Source organism: Haliotis rubra, unplaced genomic scaffold, assembly GCF_003918875.1.
Source record: "Haliotis rubra isolate DU_JTF1 unplaced genomic scaffold, ASM391887v1 Scf106, whole genome shotgun sequence".
NCBI lineage: Eukaryota > Metazoa > Mollusca > Gastropoda > Lepetellida > Haliotidae > Haliotis > Haliotis rubra.
Genome location: NW_025764959.1, coordinates 970,556 through 998,254, shown reverse-complemented (window position 1 = coordinate 998,254; position 27,699 = coordinate 970,556). Strand labels below are relative to the sequence as shown.

The window sequence follows — 27,699 nt, the reverse complement described above, 5'->3', positions numbered from 1 at the left end:
ATAACACCGCAAATGCGAAGGGTAAAGCCCCCAGTGTCAATGGTATGTCATCTTGTGTCACGTTCTGGTAAAACTATGACATGAAAAATTAAAACCAGTATTCATTTATTAAGCTTGAACTGTACTTCCATACTATCAAAGTGGCTGAAAACCAATGCTAATGCAAATAAAGTCAATGCCCTGAGTAGCACAGGATAAGTCATAGTCAAATGACTTTAATTATACTTTGCATCTGATTGCATAAGGGTTCTACATAGCGGTGGGATAGCCTTGTGGAGAAAGTGTTCGCTCGTCACGCCAAAGGCTCGGGGTCGATTCCTTACATGTGTACAATTTATGCAAAACATTCGGGATGGAATATTCCAAATTGCTCCGTGAAATCATGCTTACTCATTACCAGTTTCTACAGACCCTAAACGTAAAGTGAAGCACAATCTGAAAAGCACAATTTGTAAAGCACAATTTGTTTTCATTGATAGGGTATATTGCCCAATTATGCATACCACATACAGGACCTGATGTACTTAAAAGGTACACACGGTGCTCTATTGAGATTCTATTTCCTCACAAACAAATCCAAAATAATTTGATAGCTAGTAAAGAGGATGGATTCACAATGGCAGTATTCCCTATGCTGATATCTTAACGGTATCGCTGAATACTTCACAAACTTCGATCACTTATGTTCCAGGTCGAGTGCTTCTTGGAGGTGGCCTCCCTCGAAGAGCAGGTACTCCTCCTCCTCCTCCTCCTCCTCCTCCTCCTCCTACTACTACTACTACTACTACTACTAACACTAGGAGTAGCATTGGAAATAACAGGATAGCGAGAAGTTTGGAAGCCTTTCTCCAATTAGTTACCTAGGGCAAGAGTTTGGACAAAATGTGAAAAATGCTAAACTGCAAAGACAAAACATGAAATCAATATGGCTGCCAATAGGTGCAATTGAGCTGGCATTTGGCAATCACAGGACGATTTGTTTCGGAGATTACTGCTGTTAAAATTGAGTATAATCAATTAATTTTGAAATATACGAACTTGGGAATTGTATATATGCGTCACATTGATCCAGATGCATGCGATTATCGTTTTGGAGATTCTGGTCAGTGGTTGTGGAGTAATATATAATATTAATCACAACAATAATCATAACAGGACTCTAGTCTTTTAGTATTGGAACGCCGAAGACCCGGGTTCGAGCCCCCCACCTGGGTACAATGGGTCATGGTATCATAATGGCCTGCCTCACTAGTAATTTGAATCAAGGGATCCCATCAACAGTGATCAATGTAAAAGTATTCATCATCAGTTAAGGGGCGGTGGGGTAGTCTAGTGGTTAAAGCGTTGGCTCGTCACGCCGAAGACCCGGGTTCGAGCCCCCCACCTGGGTACAATGTGTGAAGCCCATTTCTGGTGTCCACCGGCGTGATGTTGCTGGAATATTGCTAAAAGCGGCGTAAAACCAAACTCAGTCAGTCAGTGAGTATTGGAACCCTAAAAATAGATTTGCATTGTAATGCGCTTCTTGCATACTTTCATATCCTTTCATATCATGGACTAATAGATTAGTCTCGAATTTCTACCTCGGCTATTTAAGAAGTAAACCACCCAAATGTCGACATTAATGGTCGCAATAGTGCCTCGATTCTAGATGAACAGAGACATATTTCTCTTGAACAAAAACTATAGAAAAACAATCATGTATACAAGAATTCCGTCGTTAATTTTAAGATCAGTAGAATCATACGCTAAGCTTGGCTTTTGACGGAAAAGGAATTTCAGTGGACTATCCATGTACAGTACAACCAGAAATTATTGAGAATTTAAAGATTGTAATGTTTTATTTTTTTTCACTCATTACTCACGTATTAAATGTGAACATTAGCAGAACATAACTCCAGATTCAAAGACAGGTGAACAGGTAGTATTTTGTCAAGTCACCATGGGCAGCAATGCAGGCTTCAAAGCGGCGGGGCATACTACTGATCAAAGAAGTTAGAAAGTCGTGGTCCATGCTGTCCCAATATCGGACCACCTCTTCTTTCATTTCAGCAATATTTGTCAGATTTTTCTTATTGACACTTTCCTTCATAAGTCCCCAAACATTTTCTATTGGATTTAGGTCAGGGCTATACCTTGGCCAATCTAATAATGTCATATTTTGGGTCCGAAACCAGGCCTGTGAATGCTTTGAACGATGTTTTGGGTCGTTGTCCTGCTGGAAAATCCAAACATTTCCATGGAACACGTGAGCAGATGGAAGTAAATGTCCCTCGAGAATATCTGTGTACCGTTCACTGTTCATATTCCCTTCATATACACAGAGGGGCGTTGCCCCTAACACAGATATGCCACCCCACACGTTAAATTTCGCACTGTACTTTGGGTGCTGATACAAAGGTTTTTCAGTTTGTTTGGTCCAGAATTTCAGTGTATTAGGAAACGGACACACAGAACTTTCATCTGAGAAAATCACATTGTCCCAGTTAAAATTTCTATGCTGTAAGCACCAGTTCAACCTTCGCTCCTTTTGTTCAGGTTTCATGATCGGTGATGAAATTCCTCGACTTTTCTGCCAACCCATTGCATGCAGCTCAGTTCTAATTGTCTCCTTAAAGACAGTCACAGTTCCTCTATCAATCATATCCAGCCTTAAGTTTTCTAAACACATTCGTTTGTTTTTAGAAACAAAAATACCAAGCCGCCTCCTGTCACCGACAGTCAATTTTCTGGGCCTACCTGCGCCTCCCTTGTGCTCAATGCCATATCCATTTGCAATATTTTTCAAAACACGATAAACAGTGGACAAAGGGATGCCTGTTCTACTTGAAATCACTTTAGCTGATCTATGTCCTTGTTATAATACTCTAAAATCAACTTCCTTTTCTCTAAATCATCCATACTGAGGATCACTGAATATGTCGTCTGCTGGCAAGTAAACAAAGGGGGATAAATCTTCACAAACTAATGAAAAAGGATTAACAGAGTTGTCTCTCTTGAATGAAACCAAGCACTTGATAGCTGGTCAAGGTTGTTTATACTAGAAATCAAATTAAACATATTCCTAAAATTCTCAATAATTTCTGGTCATACTGTATGTTAGATTGGAATGATATTAAAGAGGTACGTTTTGTTCAGTCAATGAGGGGCGGTGGGGTAGCCTAGTGGCTAAAGCGTTCGCTCGTCACGCCTAAGGTCCGGGTTCGATTCCAAACATGGGTACAATGTGTGAAGCTCATTTCTGGTGTCCCTCGCCGTGATAATGCTGGAATATTGCTAAAAGCGGCGTAATACTAAACTCAGTCAGTCAGTCAGTTCAGTCAATGAACCTTTAAGTGTAACAATCTGTTCCATTGTTTAGAATGTGTTTTCAATCATGTCTTCAAACAACGTCTGTTGTGCTTCAGGTGGAATCCTACGCCTGCGAAGAGACGCCAAAGCAATAGGTTCGGTTAATTACTAGTATCCAGTCATGTAATAATGTTTTAGTGAATAATAATGACACTAACATCTAAGGTAACGAAACTCATATAGCATGACCTCTTACTGCACAGAGATATAAGATTAGAACTGGTCTCCTGCAACCCATGCTTGTCGTAAGAGACGACTAACGGGATCGGGTGGTCAGACTCGTTGACTTGGTTGACACATGTCATCGGTTCCCAGCTGCGTAGATCAATGCTAATGCTGTTGATCACTGGATTGTCTTGGTTCACTTAGTCATCACTGGACTGTTGGATCCAGAGTCGATTATTTACAGACCGCTGCAATATAGCTGGAATTTTGCTGAGTGCGACGTAAAACAACAAAGAAATGGTTCTGTACAGATCGATCGAGCACCTGTGTGTTTGGTTGTTTGTTTTTGAACAACGCACTCAGTAATATCCCAGCCACGTGACCGCTGCCCGTGAAAATCTGAGTCTGGAGCAGATAATCATAGACGTCATTAGCATCAATCTAAGCAACAGCCATACGAGTGAGTGAGTTGAGTTTCACGCCGCACTCAGCAATATTCCGGCTATATGGCGGCGGTCTGTATTGCATTGTCCTGTATTGTAACTAGTGTTTTAATGCTTACATGTTTTAACTTTCTATCTGTAATAACCTACTTGTTTGTCTGTCCTTTGTTGACAGATTTTACGAAGGAACTTTTATTTATTATTAAAGTATATATTGTTATATATTGTCATTGTCGAACCTTAACTCACTCACTAATATTCAAAAGTGCCTTCACTCAATATACTGTTATACCAGTTCCACGCCCTATAACGGTATTGTGTAATAGTGTAGTTTTACGCCGCACTCAGCACTATTCCAGCTATATCGCGGCGGTGTGGAAATAATCGAGTCTGGACCAGACAATCCAGTGATTTACGGCACGAGCATCGATCTGCGCAATTGGGAACCGATGACATGTGTGAACCAAGACAGCGAACCTGACCACCCGATCCCGTTAGTCGCCTCTTACGACAAGCATAGTCGCCTTTTGTGGCAAGCATGGGTTGCTGAAGACCTATTCTACCCCGGATCTTCACGGGTCACAGCGATACGATGACAAACACCTGTGTATATTTTCATGGATGAATGGATAAATACATTAGCAGTTCTGTTGAACATATTCTCATTGAAGCGGTGAAGAATCCCAATGGTTGTGATTATCAGTTTCAAGCGGCCACTGACGTTATATTGCCTCTGGCTTGTGTTATAACGCATCCTTACTCGATCTCTTCGTCAGATGTCATCCATCGAAAATCGTCTACAGTGAAACAAATAAGAATGAACCTTCTACAGATTCTTTTGCATTAATTTAGTCATAACTGACCACAAGCAACCAATGCTTGCCGTGATCGCCTGGAAACGATCACATGCTTAGCCCCGGTGACGTTCATAAACTGAAAAACCGTGAACACCTGGGTTAGAATTGGTCTTCAGTAACCCATGCTTGTCGTAAGAGGCGACAAACGAGATCGGGTGGTCAGGCTCGCTGACTTGGTTGACACATGTCACCGGTTCCCAGTTGTGTAGATCGATTCTCATGATGTTGATCACTGGATTCTCTGGTCCAGACTCTATTATTTACAAACCGCCTCCATACAGCTGGAATATTGCTGAGTGCGGCGTAAAACAACAAACAAACAAACCAATCATAAACTGTACAGCTTGGACGTTCTCATACGTTTCAACAACTGGTTTGTCTGGCAAAGATGTGGCTATTTGTTTGCCGTCATGATATGTCAAGTCAAGTATTTTTATTCCGTATGTAGGCCACAGGCCCATATACAACATACATACATTTGTTTACAAATATAGATACACTTTAAAGGGCATACATATCAATAATACACGTGTTATTTGTTCAAATAGATTTCTTGTCAGTATAAATAAAGTATTTAATATAAACATATATACACACCTTTATAAACATTTAAAATGGAAAAATGTGTGGTTTAAAGAAAATTTATTGGAGCTTGATTGCTCTGATTTTATTATGATATGTCTCAAACAGCAAACAATGCAGAAGAATGTCAACAATGTTTCTGATACGTCAAACCTGATCATCAATGTTTATCTTTACAGCTCCAGTTGTGGGAATCCAGAGCGGTTTGTAACAGAAACTGACATTATAGTTTCAACCAATTAACATGATACTAAATCATGTCCTACTTTCATTCTGTATTTAAAATATTATCTAGTGCTTAATTTAACCCCCTAAAATATGTTGTTGATCTTTACACAACATTTAACTGCTGTAAAATTTAAATATCTTCAGTTTATGTCCATATTTAATTTTTTGGGGTATAACTTGAACCCAGCACAAATATTGTTCCGTTACCACCTTGTTATTTGTTCGTTATGTTCGTTATAAAGATAAGCAACAAGGATAAATGTGAATGAATAAGACGGACTTGAAGTATGGTTCCTCACTGCACAGACAAATATTCTTCAATTTATAGATTTTGAAGGATTGAAAAATGTTATATCTGATTAAAATTTATTCTAGTACAAGGCTGTCGGGAGAGCAATGGAATGTGCAAGGAAAGCTGTGCTGACGGTAATGAAGTAGAGACATTTCACCAGTGTGCATCGGGAAAACAATGCTGTTTTAAAAGTGAGTATTCCAGAGAAAACAGAGTTTTCCACCTATTTCTGTCTTTGGTCGTCTGATTCCTTGTTTTGCACCCACTGGAAACAGTTTAGATTCACTGAAAACACTCACTATTTGTTATGTATATGGTTACATCGAAGAAAGCTTTCTCCACTAACTTGGGTGAACCAATGCAAAACTTATGCAGATGAATTGCACGAGGATAATGCATCGAATTGGTAAAAAGCATGTGTAAATATCATGCATGTGAACAGCTGCGTTTTGGTGTAAAGTCTTGTTAAGAATTCGCCAATTTTCACTCAGTGTTATCATTTCTTGAACTCATGACAATAATAATTTTAACTGTACGAATGTGTTTCACAATACATCAGGTCATGTGTAAACAGTACCTTTAAAGAGTATGGCATATTGTGCAAAATCTATTTTAGAACAGTTGCCTGAAGTAAGTGGCTATACTAACAATAGTGAGCCTAAACGTTTGATGGGAACTTATATATTTATGTGTCCGTGTGTGTGTGTGTGTAATATATATTTATGTTTATAAGTGCAATAACCTTGACAGTGACGTCATATCCACATTGAGCTCATGTTACCTTCACAAAATTTAATATGGGTAGACGTAGATCAGAAGATATCGTAGTATCCTCAGAACCAAACATAGAACACATAGTCAAGGAACATATTGAACAGTGCATAGTGTTAACGACTGTGTGGTTCACTTTCAGTGTTGGGATACGCGCAGCTGCAAGGTACGTATGTTACCTTTGGTTCTTTTCACACATCATATCGTATCACCATTGACGAACACTACTGTTGAAAGTAGGAAACTATAATTATATAGTTATGTTGTTACACATTATGAATATATAGTGAAACCTGCCAACACCGGCACCTGTCTAGTCCGACACCCTGTCTAAACCGGCATTTTATTTCGGTCCCGTGGGGTGCCGGTTTAGACAGGTTTTACTGTATATTTTGGTGATGTGGTTCGCAGATTCACGGGTCTTAAGAATTCATTGGAAAATTCTCACAATGATTTTCAAATATAGAGATATTATTAATGAAGTTGGTGTTTGTGACAATGTGTGCAGCTGATACCTGTCACCATTTTAGATATCACTGCTTGTGGAACTCTGTGGGTTGTGGTGTTTTTCCGAATACAAAACTTTTGGAAGTATATTGTGACATCTGATTGCATGTCTTTATTTTGACAATGCAATGTAGCTTCCTTATTAAATAAAACAATTGTTCCAGCGATCTGACCGATAGGTTGTCAAGGTGCTGTTTGCTCCGAAACATCACTTCCAGGGTGGCTGAGCGGATTAGGCTGCTGACTTTGTGTGCTGGGGATTAGGTACCTGACTCTGAGGGTGTGGGTTCGAATCCCGGTTGGGACTCAACCCAACAAAAGGACTAGAATCTGTACTTTACTAAGAAAGTGTAATCCCAAATATAACATATGACAAATTGATGTCAACAATTTAATGATACAAGACTCATGGCTTGTTTGATACATGTTATCGCATACAAGTTGCGTAGATCTTCATTGTAGATCATCACTGGATTGTCTGATCCAGAGACGATAATTTACAGACCTCCGTCATATAGCTGCTCTCTCATTTCAATATTTCTGAACGATTGTATTTGTCGCAATGAGAAACAGTGTAATAACAATTACTCTCTCTTTCTTTCAGAACTGACCAACAACGGTATACCCCAAATCACCATACCAACCAGAGACTTCTTTCCAACAAAAGGTGTGTTACTTCTTGTTGTGTCACACTCCCAATACTGTTTTGGATTGAGTTTCCTTCGGCGTTGGCGTTGGCGTTGGCGTTGGCGTTGGCGTTGGCGTTGGCGTTGGCGTTCCCATTGGTTCCGGGACATAACTCTAAAACTACTTGAACAATCTTCACCAAATTTGGTATACTGCCTCTCCTTATCATGTAGATGTGCTTTTTGGAGGGTTGAGGTTTTTTTTTCAATTTTACCTTATTCTGTTTTCATGGCAACATTTTGGACTTTGTCTTTTTAAAGGGTAAAGTTCGTTTCCGGGGCATGATTCTGAAACTAACGGACCCATCTTCACTGCTATACTGCCTCTCCATATCATGTAGATGTGCCTTTTGTGGTTTGAACTTTTCTTTCAATTTTTTTTCTGTATCACTTATTGATCATATTTATGAGAGAGATACAGCATACCGAAGATCTGGTGTTTTTCCATGCTACTACAGTTTCCATGATGTAACCTATCGTGTTCTTGATTAGATTCCAGTGAAAAAGTTACATCCATAACTGAATGTGATGAAATGTGATTTGATTTCAGCATTTGTTGAAATTTTTATTGACTAAAGACAACTCCGTGACTGAAAAACAACAGATTCATTCATGCATTTCGAAATAGAATCATTTACAATTCTGAATGTTTTGTACAATATAACTGGGGAGTTGTTGATTTGTTGATAAGCAATTAAGTTCAATTGAATATATAAATATTAAATGAAGACTTTACAAACATAATAAGATACTATCAATAATATGTTTTTTCATACTTAGAGATTTTGAAATTGAGGGAATCAAATGAAGCGTTTGGAGTCTCAACTTTGAATTGGGTGAAGGGGGGAGACATCTGGTTTTACGAGTCCAAACACTTTCTAGTTTTTCTCTCTGCGTAGACTCGTAGGTCCCATGATTTAGTATATTCTTACTAACATTGTTCTAATAATCCACCCACTCATGATGGCGCACCAAGTGCAGTTATCAAAAAGTGCAAAATAGTTTCTTTATCACGCGAACCAGTCAGATAATTGGACCTTATCACCGGCAAACAATGTTCAACTGATTTCAGCTGTCCATTGTGTGGCAGGAGTTTACGTACGCAGACAGACAGACAGACAATAGTCTATTAATGTCTCACTTCTGTACAGACATGGAAATAACAAACAGTAAATATAGTCATTAAATATTCGTACCGAACCATTTTTAAGAGTTATGAGACACAAGTTGTCATAAAATACCATAAACGTTATATATTATCCATATAAAAGATGCTTTCTACGGTTTAGTATTAAATGGCGAATTTTGGCAAATATACCCCCCCCCCCCCAGAAAAAAACAACAAAAACAAACAAACAAACAAACAAAAAAACAACAAAACAAAACAAACAAACAAAAAACAAAAAAAACAGATATTAGCATCTATAAACATGAAACAAAACTTCTCAAGATCAGTCATATCTAAAAAAATATATATAGATTTAACAATGCATGCATTGAAAATCTCATCTTGTACACAATGTTTTCACATATTTTTATTTCCCATATGCATGTTGTGGATCACATTTCAACAAATACAATTGTTTCATTTTACAATGTAAAGTTCTTGCAAGCATGTTATACATCGCATTTCAACAAATAAACATGTTACATGTTACAAGGTACACAATCATAGCTTCCGTGCTAAAGAAGTCACACAATTACACAATGGTGAATATATTAGTTTGAATTAAAACTAAGCCACACACCACTGGCAACCTCACCTTTATTAGGTTTACAGTACCTTTGTTTCCAGCATGATATACTAGCATGATTTATGCCATTACTTTAGTCATCGATGCTAACCCATAAAAAGGAAGAAACTGCTATCACGGAATTAAAACCCGTGTTGATGACGGATTTTCCTGGGCCCAGATAGCAATGAGAAAATATCTAACATGTGTTCACATGAATGACATAGTTTTAAAGTTTAATGAGATCCTACCATTGTCGATAGAATGTGTTTCTATAAGAACACAATCATAGAAATCTGAATATTTGTCTCAATCTTTAGACTATCACTGTTACTGGAACTGTTAATCACAATTACAACGTAAGTAAGTTAGTTTCAATGAAAATATATGATTACACATTCATAACGTCCAAATTAAGCAAAGAGGAAGTGAAAATAGTGACGATTGTTTCCAGTTTTAAGATGTCATCATGTTTTCGTACCTATTTCTTATACAAAACAACAACATTTATTGATTTACAATATTCCAAATTTATTTCAAACTGTTTTTAAAAAATAATATGCCTGGTCGTTTCTTGGACGATAACTGTGGTTTACCATTCTGTGACATGAGACGACACCTGGAAATACGTACTATGTGTTGGCGATTAGGTGCCTGACTCTGAGGGTCTGGGTTCGAATCCGGGATGGGACTCAACCCCCCAAAAGTACTACTTTATTGAGAAGGTGTAATCCCAAATATGACATGTGTTACATTTGACCACTTCCTGAATTGCATTGCGTATTCATACCGGGAAATACTTCCGTTTTCGAAGATTTGTATGAATAACACCTGATAACATTCGAGTGATTTTCAGTAGCTTTTTACATTAATATTATATGTTGCAGGAACCTTGATATGAATATTTCCGCACTTGTAACGAGCAATTTTATTGGGGAATAAATCGTTTCTACTGTCGCAGTTATTTTACCCTTAGTCTGCTCAAAGGATCTTGGTCAGTTCAAATCAAGCACGTGACTTAGGCAGGATTAGGTTAGATCGCAGGAAATCTCTACATATACTTCAAAATAAGGAGCTTCGTAGAGGTATAATACTTGGTTGCGATCTGTGACAAAAATTATCATGAGAGAAAATTGCGTTGTCACGGCTCAAGTCAACTCCTGGTATACACGAAAGCAAATCTATATAAGACATTGGTAGATAGGTATAAGACATTGGTAGATAGGTACAAGACATTGGTAGATAGGTACAAGACATTGGTAGATAGGTATAAGACATTGGTAGATAGGTACAAGACATTGGTAGATAGGTATAACACATTGGTAGATAGGTATAAGATATTGGTAGATAGGTATAAGACATTGGTAGATAGGTACAAGACATTGGTAGATAGGTATAAGACATTGGTAGATAGGTATAAGACATTGGTAGATAGGTATAAGACATTGGTAGATAGGTAAATAGGTATAAGACATTGGTTGATAGGTATAAGACATTGGTAGAGAGGTCCTCCTATCGCTATATGACACTTAGGATAGTCGCTTACTTAACGGATAATAAGTGACTCATTTAACCTTAAACTACATGGCGTGGCAGGCATTAAGGTAGCGTGATCATTGCATAGAACGACGATTATTCCACCGTTAATGTTAATGTTACATACATAGTATACTTCTCAATACTTGGTATATAAACACACACAGAACTTAGTTAAGCACCCCCTGACGTATCTCACGATTGAATGAGCCCCGATCTGAACCCTTTGGAGCATATCTGGGGCATAACTGGTCGTCATGTGCAACAAAGGGAACCTCCTGTACAGAACCGGGCCCAATTGGAAGCTGCTTTACACGAAGAATGGCGTAGATTGTCTGCCCCTTCAGAGGACCCAGAGGCTGACAGGGGTTATGAGGAGGAGAGTGCTGGCTGTCATACAGGCACATGGAGGTTGCACTCGTTATTGACCTTGAATCGTGAAAGACACATAAAATGACATTTTCAATGTTCACATTCACCGATAAATTCAACATGAAACATCCCAGAACCATACTTGTATAGACATGGTTTTGTATGAAAATCAGTATGTGTTTGTATTTAAATGAGCAATTATCATCATAAAATCAACATGGATTCCAATCATTTTGTCTTTTTTTATGACTCAAGGATCATACCGGTCAGAAAAACACGTTTTTCGATAGTGGTGACCACGAGTAGTTTTATGTATGTATTGAAAACCTCATTGCCAAAATACAGGGGTGCTTAATTAAGTTCTTTGTGTATAGTTACCAGTCGAACGTGTTATTTATTTCACCCCGTGAAACTAAAGGGTAAAAAGGTTTTATGTGTTCAGATTTTATGTTGCGGCTGTTTATCTGTTGTCAGCAAGAAGCAGTGCATGTGAAGGTACATGCAAGGATACCTGTGGCGATGAAGAACAGGAGGTATCCTGGCATACCTGTAGTGGACAAGGACTGAAATGTTGCTTTGAGGGTTTGTATTGTTTAACGTTCGTCACTTAATTACATATATTGATAGAATACGTTTGTTTCTATCGAGGAGCGGTGGAGTAGCCTAGAGGTTAAATTGGTCATTTGTCACGTTGAAGATCCGGGTTCAAACCCTCTTGCTCTTTAGACATCAACTGTATATCTGGCAATCAATGGTACCCACATAGTCACGTTTTACAGCAGCAGTCGTGTTTCCGTGCAGAAAGGCGAAAGGATACTGAGGGAAATACAAATGCAATGTATATTTTGATTTGGACTCCAGTGTGTCATGTACGTTTCAAGTTCTCTAATGCCAAGAAAAAACAAATATGTCCTTAAATGTATATACCCAGTGTAAATGAAATTACCAAACAGCAGGAACGATAACCACGTGTCATTCCGAGTGCAATGTTAATTGTGTAGATATCTACTCAAGGACCTGATGGTACACGACAGCTGACATGACCAACATCACTAAGCCTAAGAAAAGCAAGATTTATGGATGCTCACCTGATGAAGGCGCAAGCATACACTCCGAAACGTCGTGTTATTCACAATAAAGTTGACATCCATACATCTTGCTATGTATTCCACTTCTAAATGCCCTTCTACCCGTGAAAGTCCGGGTTAGAATATTGATCTTCAGTAACCAATGCTTGTCGTAAGAGACGACTAACGGGCTCGGGCGGTCAAGCTCGCCGACTTGGTTGACACATGTCATCGGCTCCCAATTACGCAGAAAGATGCTCATGCTGTAAATCACTGGATTGTCTTGTCCACCGCCATATACCTTTAATATTGAGGAGTGCGGCGTAAAACAAAACTCACTCACTCTAAATGCCCTTTAAAGAATTGATTACCAATCCTCTCAAGCGAAACAGACGCTGAGTCATTTAACCCCCAGCTGTTACACTGGTAAAGTTTCAATACAACGCAGGGAGTGTAGAAGTGAAGTGTCTTGTACACCTTGTTCTAGTGTTCCACTGTCGAATGACCAATGGGATGTGCAAAGAAAGCTGTACTGTGGGCGCTGAAGTGATGTCATGGCAACATTGTGATTCGGGAATGTGTTGTTTGAAAAGTGAGTATTCCGTACAAGTCAGCGTGTTTTCCAACTGTTTCTGGCTTTGGTCCTCTGTCTAGGAAAGATCCAGGTCTGTGGTTTCATACCAATGTCGCATAAAATATAAAACTCTACTCCTTGTTTTCAAAAGTTTACATGGTCTAGCTCCTCAGTACCTCTGTGCTCTGATCCACGTTATACTCCTGTACGTTCCCTCCGATCAAATGACCAGTTTTTTTTGACAATTCCTCTGACTAGGACAAAAACATATGGTGACAGGTCGACTGGCCCTCATCTCTGGAACAATCTTCCATCTCACCTCAGAACACAACCAGACTTAGCTGTTTTTAAATCAAATCTGAAGACGTGTCTCTTTGCTGAAGTATTTGAACTCTATGTGATATCTAGACCATCTTAGAGCCAGAGCGCCTTTGAGCGGATTACGGATATTGGCGCTATACAAGTATTTGTATGTATGTATGTTGATGTATCATAGATCAAAGATGTGAAAAATACAATACTTCTTGTAACACGTTTTAATTGGGATGACACTTCTTCAGTGAAGAGCAGATCATAGTATATTTGTTGGGTTGAGTCCCATCAGCGATTCGAAACCACACTCTCACTCTTGTGTGCTGGCGATTAGGTGAATGACTGAGAGTGTGGATGGGACCCAACCCAACAAAAGTACTAGAATCTGTACTTTACTGAGAAGGTGTAATTCCAAATATATCATGTGTTACATTTGACCACTTTCTAAATGTTTTAAGGGAATATACATGGACTCTGTAATGTTTCCAAGTGGGTTAATCATTTCACACTGCGGCATTGTATCTCAGTCAGCTAGCGCCCTCAAACCGATACGGGCACCGACGAGTACATGTATACACACTATACCCGCTTCATTTCTTACCTTCCCGATTCATGTTTGTGTCGGGTGGTGGGGTAGCTTAGTGGTAAAATCGTCCGCTCTGATTCGTCCGTTGCTAAAATGTGGTTAAAGTGTCACACCGAATGCTCGGTTTCGATTATCCACATGGGTACAATGTGTGAAGCCAATTCCAGCTATTGCTGGAATATTGCTAAAAGCGGCCTGAAGCTAAACTCACTCACTCGGGGTTTTGTCTATTGTTCTTTTCTCATTCCAGATCCTCAATAACGGAGTCCACTTTTCAAACAGGATGACCTCCATCTGAAGAGATTTGAGAAAAGATCAAGATTCTGGTGTATCCAGAAAATGCTTGTTATAATAAAAATTACTGCAATTACATTTATGTTCATTGTTTATGATGGCCATGAAGTCAATGTGTGAGGAGGTGAACGTGCGATATTCATTTACCCGAAACACTCATCAGGGCATTATTTATATATATATATATATTTGTTTTTCACGTAGCCACTAAATTCTGAACACGGGTCGGTCGGGGGTAATACCTTTTTTAATAAAGACAAGATTATCTGAATAATGTTCTTGATTCTTGATCACCTCCGTTGTGTAGTGGTTAGAGCGTTCGCGGAAGAGCGGAAGGTGGCGGGTTCGATCCCCGACCGCGTCATACCAAAAGACTTTAAAATATGGTACTTGTTGGTCCCTGCCTGGCGCTCGGCATTATTGGGTACAACAAGGACAGGTCGGCTCGGAGTCAGTATAATGAGTCTGAGTGGGGTATTCATGCTTAACTACGGGAAGGTATTTCAGTGAGCTAGCACTATAAAACCAACTTAAGTCTGGGCTAGTACAAGCAGCCACACATACACACGCATGCACGTCGTCATATGAGCGAAATATTACGACGCTAAACCCTATTTCACCTCACCTCACTGGTGGAGGCTGTCACCCATATACACGTGATACTGATGTCAAAGACCTGTGCTGTTTGCAAGGGGCCTACACAGACAGCGAGATCCAGCAATACCTCATCATGCGTCCTGCCAGGACAATACTTATTCAGTGAACTGCTTTTCCACAAAATCAACAGTGTTGGTATTTCTCACGTACAGATCATGCAAATTGACATATTGCCTAGATTTTGTGGTTTCTGTAGTCAAATATTCAATCTTCCATCAGGTAATGAGGCATTACTTTTCTTCTGGAAGTTCCATGTGTATACTAGTATTATGGACTTGGGCTAATACAATGATCCAGATGACTCTTTGTCAGTCATAGCCAACCTTATGTACACCGTTTTGTATGAAATGAACTGATTTGTCCAGATACACGAATCATCAATAGAACACAATCATCGCCACAGACTGCAAAACTCGCCAAATCTATTTCTAAAACTTTAATTGATCACATATTTGTAAATCATCAAGTGTCCAATTTGGATTTCGTTTCAAACGATCAAGACTGGAGCGCTGAAACTGTGTGTGAGTCTATAACAAGTTTGTAGTTTATAAGACTATAAAACATCGTAGCATTATTGACGTCGATTCATTTCCTTGTTGAAAAGATGATTTTATCGTCCAAAAAAATAGATAATTTGTATCATTAATACATTATTGTATAGAAGCGGATTAGGGTCACATAGAAAAAATATTATCTCCTAATTAGGACCCGATATCTCCTAATCAGGACTTAATATATCATAGTTAAAACCCTCAAGTCGTCCGTTTGTGTAATGAAATCTGCGCGCGCAAATGGAAATTTATAGAGCGAAATAGAGAACGACAATATAAAACTTCTATATTTGAAACAGTGCAAGTACTAATTAAGAGATAATAAGTCCTAATTAGGAGATACCAAGTCCTAATTAGGAGATATAAAGTCATCAGGTATCATAGTATAGCCATGCTACAGGTATGACACTATAGCCAGGCTACATGTATCATAGTATAGACAGGCTACAGGTATAATAGTATAGTCAGGCTATAAGTATATTAGTATAGCCAGGCTATAAGTATATTAGTATAGCCAGGCCACAGGTATCATCGTATAGCCAGGCTACAGGTGTCATAGGGTGGCCAGGCTACAGGTATCAAAGTATAGCCAGTCTGAAGGTGTCATAGTATAGCCATGCTACAGGTGTCACAGTATAGCCAGGTTACAGGTAACACAGTATAGCCAGGTTACAGGTATCATACTATGGCCACGCCAGAGGTATCATCGAATGGCTAGACCATAGGTATCACAATTTACGGCCAGGCCACACTATAGTCTGAATAATATAGATGTGTATTAGGGGCACATGGTATACTATTATACCTGTAGCCTTACTATACTATGACACCAGTAGCCTGGCTGTACTATGATACCTGTGGCCTGGCCATACGATGATACATGAGGAATGGCCACAGTATGATACATGTAGCCTTGCTATACTATGATACTTGTAGCCTGGCTATACTATACCTGTGGCCATGCTATACTATGATACTTGTAGCCTGGCTATACTATGAAACCTGTGGCCTTGCTATACCATGATACTTGTAGCCTGGCTATACTATGATACCTGTAGCCTGGCTATACTGTGATACCTGTAGCCTGGCTATACTATACCTGTGGCCTTGCTATACTATGATACTTGTAGCCTGGCTATACTATGATACCTGTAGCCTGGCTATACTGTGATACATGTAGCCTGGCTATACTATACCTGTGGCCTTGCTATACTATGATACTTGTAGCCTGGCTATACTATGATACCTGTAGCCTGGCTATACTGTGATACCTGTAGCCTGGCTATACTATGATACCTCTAGCCTGGTTATACTGTGATACCTGTAGCCTGGCTATACTGTGATACCTGTAGCCTGGCTATACTATGATACCTGTAGCCTGGCTATACTGTGATACTTGTAGCCTGGCTATACTGTGATACCTGTAGCCTGGCTATACTATACCTGTGGCCTTGCTATACTGTGATACCAGTAGCCTGGCTATACTATGATACTTGTAGCCTGGCTATACTATGATACCTGTAGCCTGGCTATACTGTGATACCTGTAGCCCGGCTATACTATGATACCTGTAGCCCTGGCTATACCTGTGATACTTGTAGCCTGGCTATACTGTGATACCTGTAGCCCTGGCTATACTGTGATACTTGTAGCCTGGCTATACTGTGATACCTGTAGCCTGGCTATACTGTGATACCTGTAGCCTGGCTTTACTATGATACCTGTAGCCTGGCTATACTATGATACTTGTAGCCTGGCTATACTATGATACTTGTAGCCTGGCTATACTGTGATACCTGTAGCCTGGCTATACTATGATACCTGTAGCCTGGCTATACTATGATACTTGTAGCCTGGCTATACTATGATACCTGTAGCCTGGCTATACTGTGATACCTGTAGCCTGGCGATACTATGATACCTGTAGCCTGGCTATACTGTGATACCTGTAGCCTGGCTATACTGTGATACCTGTAGCCTGGCTATACTATGATACTTGTAGCCTGGCTATACTATGATACTTGTAGCCTGGCTATACTATACCTGTGGCCTTGCTATACTGTGATACTTGTAGCCTGGCTATACTGTGATACTTGTAGCCTGGCTATACTGTGATACCTGTAGCCTGGCTATACTGTGATACCTGTAGCCTGGCTATACTATACCTGTGGCCTGGCTATACTGTGATACCTGTAGCCTGGCTATACTATGATACTTGCAGCCTGGCTATACTATGATACCTGTAGCCTGGCTATACTGTGATACCTGTAGCCTGGCTATACTATGCGACCTGTAGCCTGGCTGTACTATGATACCTGTGGCCTGGCCATACGATGATACATGAGGAATGGCCACAGTATGATACATGTAGCCTTGCTATACTATGATACTTGTAGCCTGGCTATACTATACCTGTGGCCATGCTATACTATGATACTTGTAGCCTGGCTATACTATGAAACCTGTGGCCTTGCTATACCATGATACTTGTAGCCTGGCTATACTATGATACCTGTAGCCTGGCTATACTGTGATACCTGTAGCCTGGCTATACTATACCTGTGGCCTTGCTATACTATGATACTTGTAGCCTGTCTATACTATGATACCTGTAGCCTGGCTATACTGTGATACATGTAGCCTGGCTATACTATACCTGTGGCCTTGCTATACTATGATACTTGTAGCCTGGCTATACTATGATACCTGTAGCCTGGCTATACTGTGATACCTGTAGCCTGGCTATACTATGATACCTCTAGCCTGGTTATACTGTGATACCTGTAGCCTGGCTATACTGTGATACCTGTAGCCTGGCTATACTATGATACCTGTAGGCTGGCTATACTGCGATACTTGTAGCCTGGCTATACTGTGATACCTGTAGCCTGGCTATACTATACCTGTGGCCTTGCTATACTGTGATACCAGTAGCCTGGCTATACTATGATACTTGTAGCCTGGCTATACTATGATACCTGTAGCCTGGCTATACTGTGATACCTGTAGCCTGGCTATACTATGATACCTGTAGCCTGGCTATACTGTGATACTTGTAGCCTGGCTATACTGTGATACCTGTAGCCTGGCTATACTGTGATACTTGTAGCCTGGCTATACTGTGATACCTGTAGCCTGGCTATACTGTGATACCTGTAGCCTGGCTTTACTATGATACTTGTAGCCTGGCTATACTATGATACTTGTAGCCTGGCTATACTATGATACTTGTAGCCTGGCTATACTGTGATACCTGTAGCCTGGCTATACTATGATACCTGTAGCCTGGCTATACTATGATACTTGTAGCCTGGCTATACTATGATACCTGTAGCCTGGCTATACTGTGATACCTGTAGCCTGGCTATACTATGATACCTGTAGCCTGGCTATACTGTGATACCTGTAGCCTGGCTATACTGTGATACCTGTAGCCTGGCTATACTATGATACTTGTAGCCTGGCTATACTATGATACTTGTAGCCTGGCTATACTATACCTGTGGCCTTGCTATACTGTGATACTTGTAGCCTGGCTATACTGTGATACTTGTAGCCTGGCTATACTGTGATACCTGTAGCCTGGCTATACTGTGATACCTGTAGCCTGGCTATACTATACCTGTGGCCTGGCTATACTGTGATACCTGTATCCTGGCTATACTATGATACTTGCAGCCTGGCTATACTATGATACCTGTAGCCTGGCTATACTGTGATACCTGTAGCCTGGCTATACTATGCGACCTGTAGCTTGGCTATACTGTGATACCTGTAGCCTGGCTATACTGTGATACCTGTAGCCTGGCTATACTATACCTGTGGCCTTGCTATACTATGATACTTGTAGCCTGGCTATACTGTGATACCTGTAGCCTGGCTATACTATGCTACCTGTAGCTTGGCTATACTGTGATACCTGTAGCCTGGCTATACTGTGATACCTGTAGCCTGGCTATACTATACCTGTGGCCTTGCTATACTGTGATACCTGTAGCCTGGCTATACTATGATACTTGTAGCCTGGCTATACTATGATACCTGTAGCCTGGCTATACTGTGATACCTGTAGCCTGGCTATACTATGATACTTGTAGCCTGGCTATACTATGATACCTGTAGCCTGGCTATACTGTGATACCTGTAGCCTGGCTATACTATGATACTTGTAGCCTGGCTATACTATGATACCTGTAGCCTGGCTATACTGTGATACTTGTAGCCTGGCTATACTATGATACCTGTAGCCTGGCTATACTGTGATACCTGTAGCCTGGCTATACTATGCTACCTGTAGCTTGGCTATACTGTGATACCTGTAGCCTGGCTATACTGTGATATGTGTAGGGTGGTCATATCATGATCTTTTTAGCTTGGCTATACTGTGATATCTTTAGCCTGGCCATACTGTGATATCTATGGCCTTGCTATACCATGACACCTGTAGTTTGGCTATACTGGGATATCTGTATCTTGCCCATACTAAGATGTCTGTAGCCTGACTATACTATGATACCTGTGGAATTGCCATGCTATGATCCCTGTAGACTGGCTATACTGTGATACCTGTAGAATGGCCATACTATGATACCTGTGAAAGTGCCATGCTATGATCCCTGTAGACAGGCTATACTGTGATACCTGTAGAATGGCCATACTATGATACCTGTGAAAGTGCCATGCTATGATCCCTGTAGACTGGCTATACTATGATGTCTGTAGAATAACCATACTATGATACCTGTGGAATTGCCATGCTATGATCCCTGTAGACTGGCTATACTGTGATACCCGTTGCCTGGCCATAGTATGATCTCTGATCACTGGCTATACTATGATTTTTGTAGCCTGACTTACTATGATACATGTAGCCTGGTCACACTATGATACCTGTAACCTGTCTATGCTATAATATCTGTACCCTAGCTATACTATGATCCCTGTAGCATGTGTATACTATGATATCTATAGCCTGGTCATACCATTATACCTGTGGTCTGACTGTACTACGATCTCCGTTGCCTGGCAAGACTATGATCTCTGTAGCCTGGCTATACTATTATACCTAAAGCCTGGCTATACTATTATACCTCTAACCTGGCTATACTATTATACCTCTAGCCTGGCTATAATATTATTACTCTAGCCTAGCTATAATATTATACCTGTAGCCTGGCTATAATATGCTCTCTGTAGGGTGGACATACCATGATCTCTGTAGCCTGGCTATAATATGATATCTTTAGCCTGGCTATATTGTGATAGCTGTGGCCTAGTTATGCCTTTATACCTGTAAGCTAGCCATACTATGATACCTGTAGCCTGGCTATACTATGACACTTGTAGCCTGGCTCTACTGTGACACCTGTAGCCTGGCTCTACTGTGGCACCGGTAGCCTGGCTCTACTGTGACACCGGTAGCCTGGCTCTACTGTGACACGTGTAGCCTGGCTCTACAGTGACACCTGTAGCCTGGCTCTACTGTGACACCTGTAGCCTGGTTATACTACGATACTTGTACCATGGCCATACTATTATACCAGTAGCACGACTATACCATGATTTCAGGAGCCTGACTATATCTGGAGTCTGACTATACTATCATACCTGAGGCCTGGGTACATTATGATACCTCTGGCCGGGCCATACTATGATACCTGTAGCCCGGCTATTCTATGATGGTTGTTTCCCGAGGCCTGGTCATACCATGATACCTGTGGCCTGGCTGTACTACGATCTTTGTAGCCTGGCTATACTATGCTCTCTGTAGCCTGGTCAAAACTATGACACCCGTAGCTTGGCTATTCTGTGATACCTGCTGCCTCGCTATTTTATGATACCTGTGGCCTGGCTGTACTATGATCTCTGAAGCTTGGCTATACTGTGATATCTGTAGCTTGGCTATACCATGAAACCTGTAGCCTGGCTATACTATTATAGCTGTGACCTGGCTATACTATGAAACTTGTAGCCTGGCTATACTATGATACCTGTAGCCTGGCTATACTATGGTCTCTGTAGCCTGGTCAAACTATGACACCCGTAGCCTGGCTATACTGTGATACCCGCTGCCTGGCTATTTTATGATACCTGTGGCCTGGCTGTACTATGATTTCTGAAGACTGGCTATACTGTGATAGCTGTAGCTTGGCTATACTGTGATACCTGTAGCCTGGTCATACTGTGATATCTGTAGCTTGGCTATACTATGATACTTGTGGCCTGGCTATACTATTATAGCTGTGACCTTGCTATAATATGACACATGTGGCGTAATTATGCTATCATGTAAGTAGCCTGGCTATACTATGATATATGTAGCCTGGCTATACTATGATACCTGTAGCATGGCTATACCATGATACCTGTAGCCCGGCTATACTACGATCCATGTAGCCTGGCTGTACTATGATCTCTGAAGCCTGGCTATACTATGATACCTGTAGCCTGGCTATACTGTGATAGCTGTAGCTTGGCTCTACTGTGATACCTGTAGCCTGGCTATACTGTGATAACTGTAGCTTGGCTATACTGTGACACCAGTAGCCTGGCTATACTGTGATACCCGCTGCCTGGTTATTTTATGATACCTGTGGCATGGCTGTACTATGATCTCTGAAGCTTGGCTATACTGTGATACCTGTAGCCTGGCTATACTGTGATGCCTGTAGCCTGGCCATAATATGATATCTGTAGCTTGGTTATACCATGAAACCTGTGGCCTGGCTGTACTATGATCTCTGAAGCCTGGCCATAATATGATATCTGTAGCTTGGCTATACCATGATACCTGTGGCCTGGCTATACCATGATACCTGTGGCTTGGCTATACTACGATCCATGTAGCATGGCTACACTATGATCTCTGTAGCATGGTTATACTATGTCACCTGTGTCCTAGTTATGGTATTATACCTGAAACCTGGCTATACTACTATATCTGTACTCTGGCTATGCTATGATACGTCAGTCCTGGCTATACAATGATTCCTATAGCCTGGCTATACTGTGACCCCTTTAGCCTGGCTATACTGTGATACATGTAGCCTAGCTATATTATGATACCTGTAGCCTGGCCAAACTATGATACATTTTGCCTGGCTATACTATGACACTTATGGCCTGGCAGACCTGTCAGAATGCCATTGACAATGACAAGTTGTGTCAGAAAATGAGACGTGATGCTTGCCCATACCATAACGCTTTCTCCATAAAACTGTGGACGTTGAAAACGCATACCACTCACCTCGCCGTATGTACACCCTGTCCCTGCCATCTGAATTTTAAAGATGAAATCTCGACTCGTCAGTGAACAAAACACCATCAAAATCGTGTCTTCTGCACCAGAGAAGACGTGCCTGTCGGTGACGTTGGAGCGAAATTGGACGTTTTGCAGACAGACGAGGCCGGATGTGGCGTTACTTCAGTCGGTCTCGTACAGGCCTGGAACTCACTGGACGTAAGCCAGGAATGGTCCCAGCAGTCAAACTGGCAGTCTGAAATTTCTTAGATGGGTCATCCGAATGAGCAGCATCAAGTTAGAAACGGATTGGGGATTGGGGATTCGAATTCCGAATGTGAATATTCTTTTCACATTTGGGATTCGAATCCCAAATCTGAATATTTTTTTCAGATTCAGGATTAGAATCCCGAATCTGATTTATTTTCCATATTCGGGTTTTACCTTTTGCACATACGGCGTCCTTGTAACAACTCTTTGCACCTTAATCTTACCTATCATCGACGTTGCCGTGCACCCTCGGAGATAGTTAACGGTCCTGAAGCACTTCCCTGATTGCAGAATGTCGCGGGTTCGATCCCCGACCGCGTCATGCCAAAAGACGTTAAAATATGGTACTTGTTGGTCCCTGCCTGGCGCTCAGCATTATTGGGTACAAGAAGGACTGGTCGGCTCGGAGTCAGTATAATGTGTCTGAGTGGGGTATTCATGCTTCACTGCGGCATGGTATCTCTGTGGGCTATACTAGCACAATAAAACTAGCTTCAGTCTGAGCTAGTACAAGCAGCCGCACATACATATACACACGCATGCACGTCGTCATATGAGCGAAATATTCGCACGACGTTAAACCCAATTTCACCCCACCTTACCTCCCTGATTGCAGGCATCAACCCTCGATGACGATCGAAGAAAAACGAACAAGGTCAATATTCATTATTTCATTCCCCTTCTTATGTACTAGATGCTCGTTGTATACCTGGGTAACTTAAAACCATAAACAACCAAACTACTGTTTCCAATATTTGAACCTCAAATTTGAGTTTTTCAACATTCGGGTTTCGGGATTTGAATCCCAAATCTGAATTTGTTTCAGATTGGGTATTTTTGCACAGTCGACACTCGGCATTCGGCATTCGTATTTGGTATTGAACTTATGCATTTCATTAAAACATTTGGTAAGCGAGTGAGTGAGTTTTGTTTTACGCCGCACTCAGCAATATGCAAGCTGTATGGCGGCGGTCTGTAAATAATCGAGTCTGGACCAGACAATCCAGTGATCAACAGGATAATCATCGATCTGCGCAATGGGGAACCGATAACATGTGTCAACCAAGCCAGCGAATCTGACCACCCTGTCCGCCTCTTACAACAAGCATGGGTTACTGAAGGCCAATTTTAACCCGGACCTTCACGGGTATTAACCCATTTGGAATTCGGAACTTCAGCGTCCTTGTAACTATACTCTTTGCACCTTCATCTGTCAAACCTATCTATGCTCGACGCTGCCGTGCACCCTCGTAGATAGTCGAACGGTCCCGAAGCTCTTCCCTGCTTGTATGGATGTATGCATGAGCTCTCGTTGAAAACCGAAGAAAGACCATCAAAGTCAATAATTTGAAACACACCTTTATTGAGGGCAATAATGCATGAACAGCTTTCTGAGATCAAAGGGGAATTAAGCAAGGAGGAAATCTGTTCGTTTGTTTTGTAATTCTGGTAATTGTATTAAACATTCCTCCTTACTGCTCATGAGAGAATTTGAGATTGACACATTTGAGGCCAATAATGCATCGATAACTAGCTGAGGTCAAAGGGTCAATTGAGCAAGGTTTGTTTGTTTTGTAATTCTGGTAATTGTATTAAACATTCCTCCTTACTGATTATGGAGTGTGATTGTAAGACGTTTATCCATTCTACAAGGCCAACTATGGGCTTTGCTGATGAGAAAATTTGAGATTGACTCATTTAAGAACTGAGCTCATTTAGAAACAGTATATGACAACACCTCAGAAAGGTTCATATCCAAAATGGAGTCTGAGAGAGAGTTTCAGACGTCACCTGTATGAATTGTACAACACCAACAAGCGGGTATTGATTCGAAGACATGAATATCAAAAGACCACAAGTGAATTGCTGGTTGTAGAGACAATATGCTCAAAGAAGTTACCAAGAAAGTACACAAGTCGATTTGATTGACATGCAATCCATGTGTCAAGGCCAATTCAAATGGATTATGCATTATCAGGACCATCTCACTAAGTTATGTGTGTTAAGACCGTTGACCTCCAAGAAGTAGCGTATCAGTTGGTTGACATCTTGCAGAATGGCAATGGTTAAGAAGTCACAGATGCTGTCATTGAGGAGGTGTCACAGGTGTAGCACCAAGATCATACATGGTAAACCACGTCAACCCCAATCCTAAGGTTCCGTTGAGCCTGCCAACTGTGATGTGAAGGACATGTTAACAGCCTGGATGTCTGACAACAATACCACTGCTTGGACCATGGGACCCAAGTTTGTTCAGTTCCAGCTACCACTGCAGAATCAAGCACACACGATTTGCTGCCTGTACTTGATCAGATGCACCCACTGGAATAAATTCCTCCAAACTCCCAGATGAGGTAATTGCAACAATGAAGGCAGAAGAAGATCTCACAAATGCCATAATCGCCATGACATCTCCTTCAGACCAGCCAGCACCAGATGTGCCACCAGTTACTGTAACTGTTCCAGATCCCTCAGCAGAAGCAGCCATGCCAGATTCACCTGTAGTAGCAAATATTCCAGTACCAGATCCACCTGCTGAAGCAGCCGTTATAGATCCACCAGCTGTAGCCGCCGTTCCATCAGCAGAACTCCTTGTTGCAAAGACGTCAGAGGATCAGTATCCAGAGGAAGAGGGCAGTAGACTCTCAGTTGCAAAAAGAGAGAATAGTGAAAAAGAAGTAAAGTTGTTCTGTCAGAAGTTCACGTTGGTGACAACGTTATAGTTCCAATCCCATCCGTGGACAGAGGTAGAGCGCAATAGTGCAGTGGTAAGGCGTCAGCCTATCACGCTGAAGGCGGGTTGGATTCCCGGTGGAGGCACCTATGTTCGGGTCCGAGGTGGGCACATTTGTGTAGCATATTTGGACAAGATACTTAGATCCACATTGCCTCAGTTCCCCCCAGCTGTAAAATGGGTACCCGTGAAGGTGTGCTGGCAATTTGAATGTTTAGTTCATTGCGCCTAACAGGCAGCATCCCTGTGTGATCCCCAGGGAGTTGAAAGAGTATCAGGAAGTACAATAGTGTCCTATGACCGGGGATAGTAATGTACGTAGCGCCGTGAGCAGGCAATATGCCTGGATATGAGCGCCATATAAGCGGACTATTACTATTAGAACTGATCCCATTAATGACAGTGGCATATACACAAATGCTGTCAAAACTGGTGTTTTATCTGGAAAACATTCTCGTAATTTCAGTTTGATGTGTGCGTGACAGCTCCGTACACCTCAGAGGATACGTCTACTGAAAAACCGGTCTCCTTACGCTTAGCAGTCCAGTTTGGGTCAGCCTGTGGTATACAAGGCTTTGTTAAGTGCAATTATGCTGGAGTCAAGAGGTGCCAGACAAATAGATGCAAATGCTACAAGGCTGGAGTAAAATGTAATTGAAGGTGCCAATCATCAGTGTCTTGTCAAAATAAAATCTGAATTGATGTTCTCCAAACATGTTCATCATACTTTTCCTTATGCACATCATGTACATCTATTATGTTGAATAAAGATTTCATTGTAGCAAAGAAACGTCTCTATCCTGCTTTATACAAAAGTCTAATTTCACATCTTTTTGGAAGAAATATACCTCAAACTACACAAGTAGTGATTTCAGGGAATATGTTTAAAATTCTAGCATACTTTTCAGTGATAATGTATAATCCCTGCAAAGTTCAGTGATTATGAATACTACGCAGCAAAAGAAACGTCAGTTTGGAATTTTCCCTCGCAGAAACAAATAACTGTGAACTCATTTAAAGTTTTGATTGTATATTTTTGACAACATCTCTTTTGACAACTTTACCTGTGCAAAGACATTCCTTCCCAAACTCAGAATGGAACCCAGGAAATGGTCACAAAAACGCATCCTGATCTCTGAGATGGTACGGTGTTCTCCATGTTTTTCATGCAACTGCAACTGAAACATTCACATTACAACGTCAGCAGGATGCCGCGACTCACGACAGCTCAGAGGAACCAGGCACTAGGAAGACTTGAAGTTTGCCAAACTGCACAAGCCGTTGCCAGTCACTTCCCGGTCAACGTTCGAATCCCGAATGTGAACAAATAATTCGGATTCGGGATTCGAATCTGATAATAATGAATATTGACATTGTTCGTCTTTCTTCGATCGTCATCGGGGGTTGACGCCTGCAAGCAGGGAAGAGCTTCATGACCGTTCACTATTTCCGAGGATGCACGGCAACGTCGAGGACAGATACGATGACAGATGAAGGTGCAAAGAGTATAGTTACAAGGAGTGAATGAGTTTGGTTTTACGCCCCTTGTAGCAATAATCCAGCAATATCACGGCGGGAGACATCAGATATGGGCTTCACACATTGTACCAATGTGGGGAATCGAACCCGGGACTTCAGCGTGACGAGCGAACGCTTTAACCACTAGGCTACCCCACCGCCCCATAGTTACAAGGACACTGAAGTTCCGAATTCCAATTGTGAAAAAGAAATGCACAACAGGAGTTATACTGAATACTGAATGCCGAATGCCGAGTACCGAATGTGCTAAAGAAAAATACCGAATATGAAAAATTCAGATTCGGGATTCGATGAAAAAATATTGAGATTCGGGATTCAAATCCCGAAACCCGAATGTTAAAAAAACTCAGAT

General features: G+C 41.1%; 1 long non-coding RNA gene across 1 annotated transcript; it reads right to left on the bottom strand.

Moving 5' to 3' along the window:
* Positions 1 to 5,199: 5,199 nt before the first annotated feature.
* Positions 5,200 to 26,413, bottom strand: LOC124278147. Its single transcript, XR_006899001.1, has 3 exons — positions 26,316 to 26,413; positions 13,785 to 13,791; positions 5,200 to 5,210 (listed from the first exon to the last, which is right to left on the bottom strand). It is a non-coding gene; the product is annotated as an uncharacterized LOC124278147 (long non-coding RNA).
* Between the last annotated feature and the right edge of the window lie 1,286 nt (positions 26,414 to 27,699).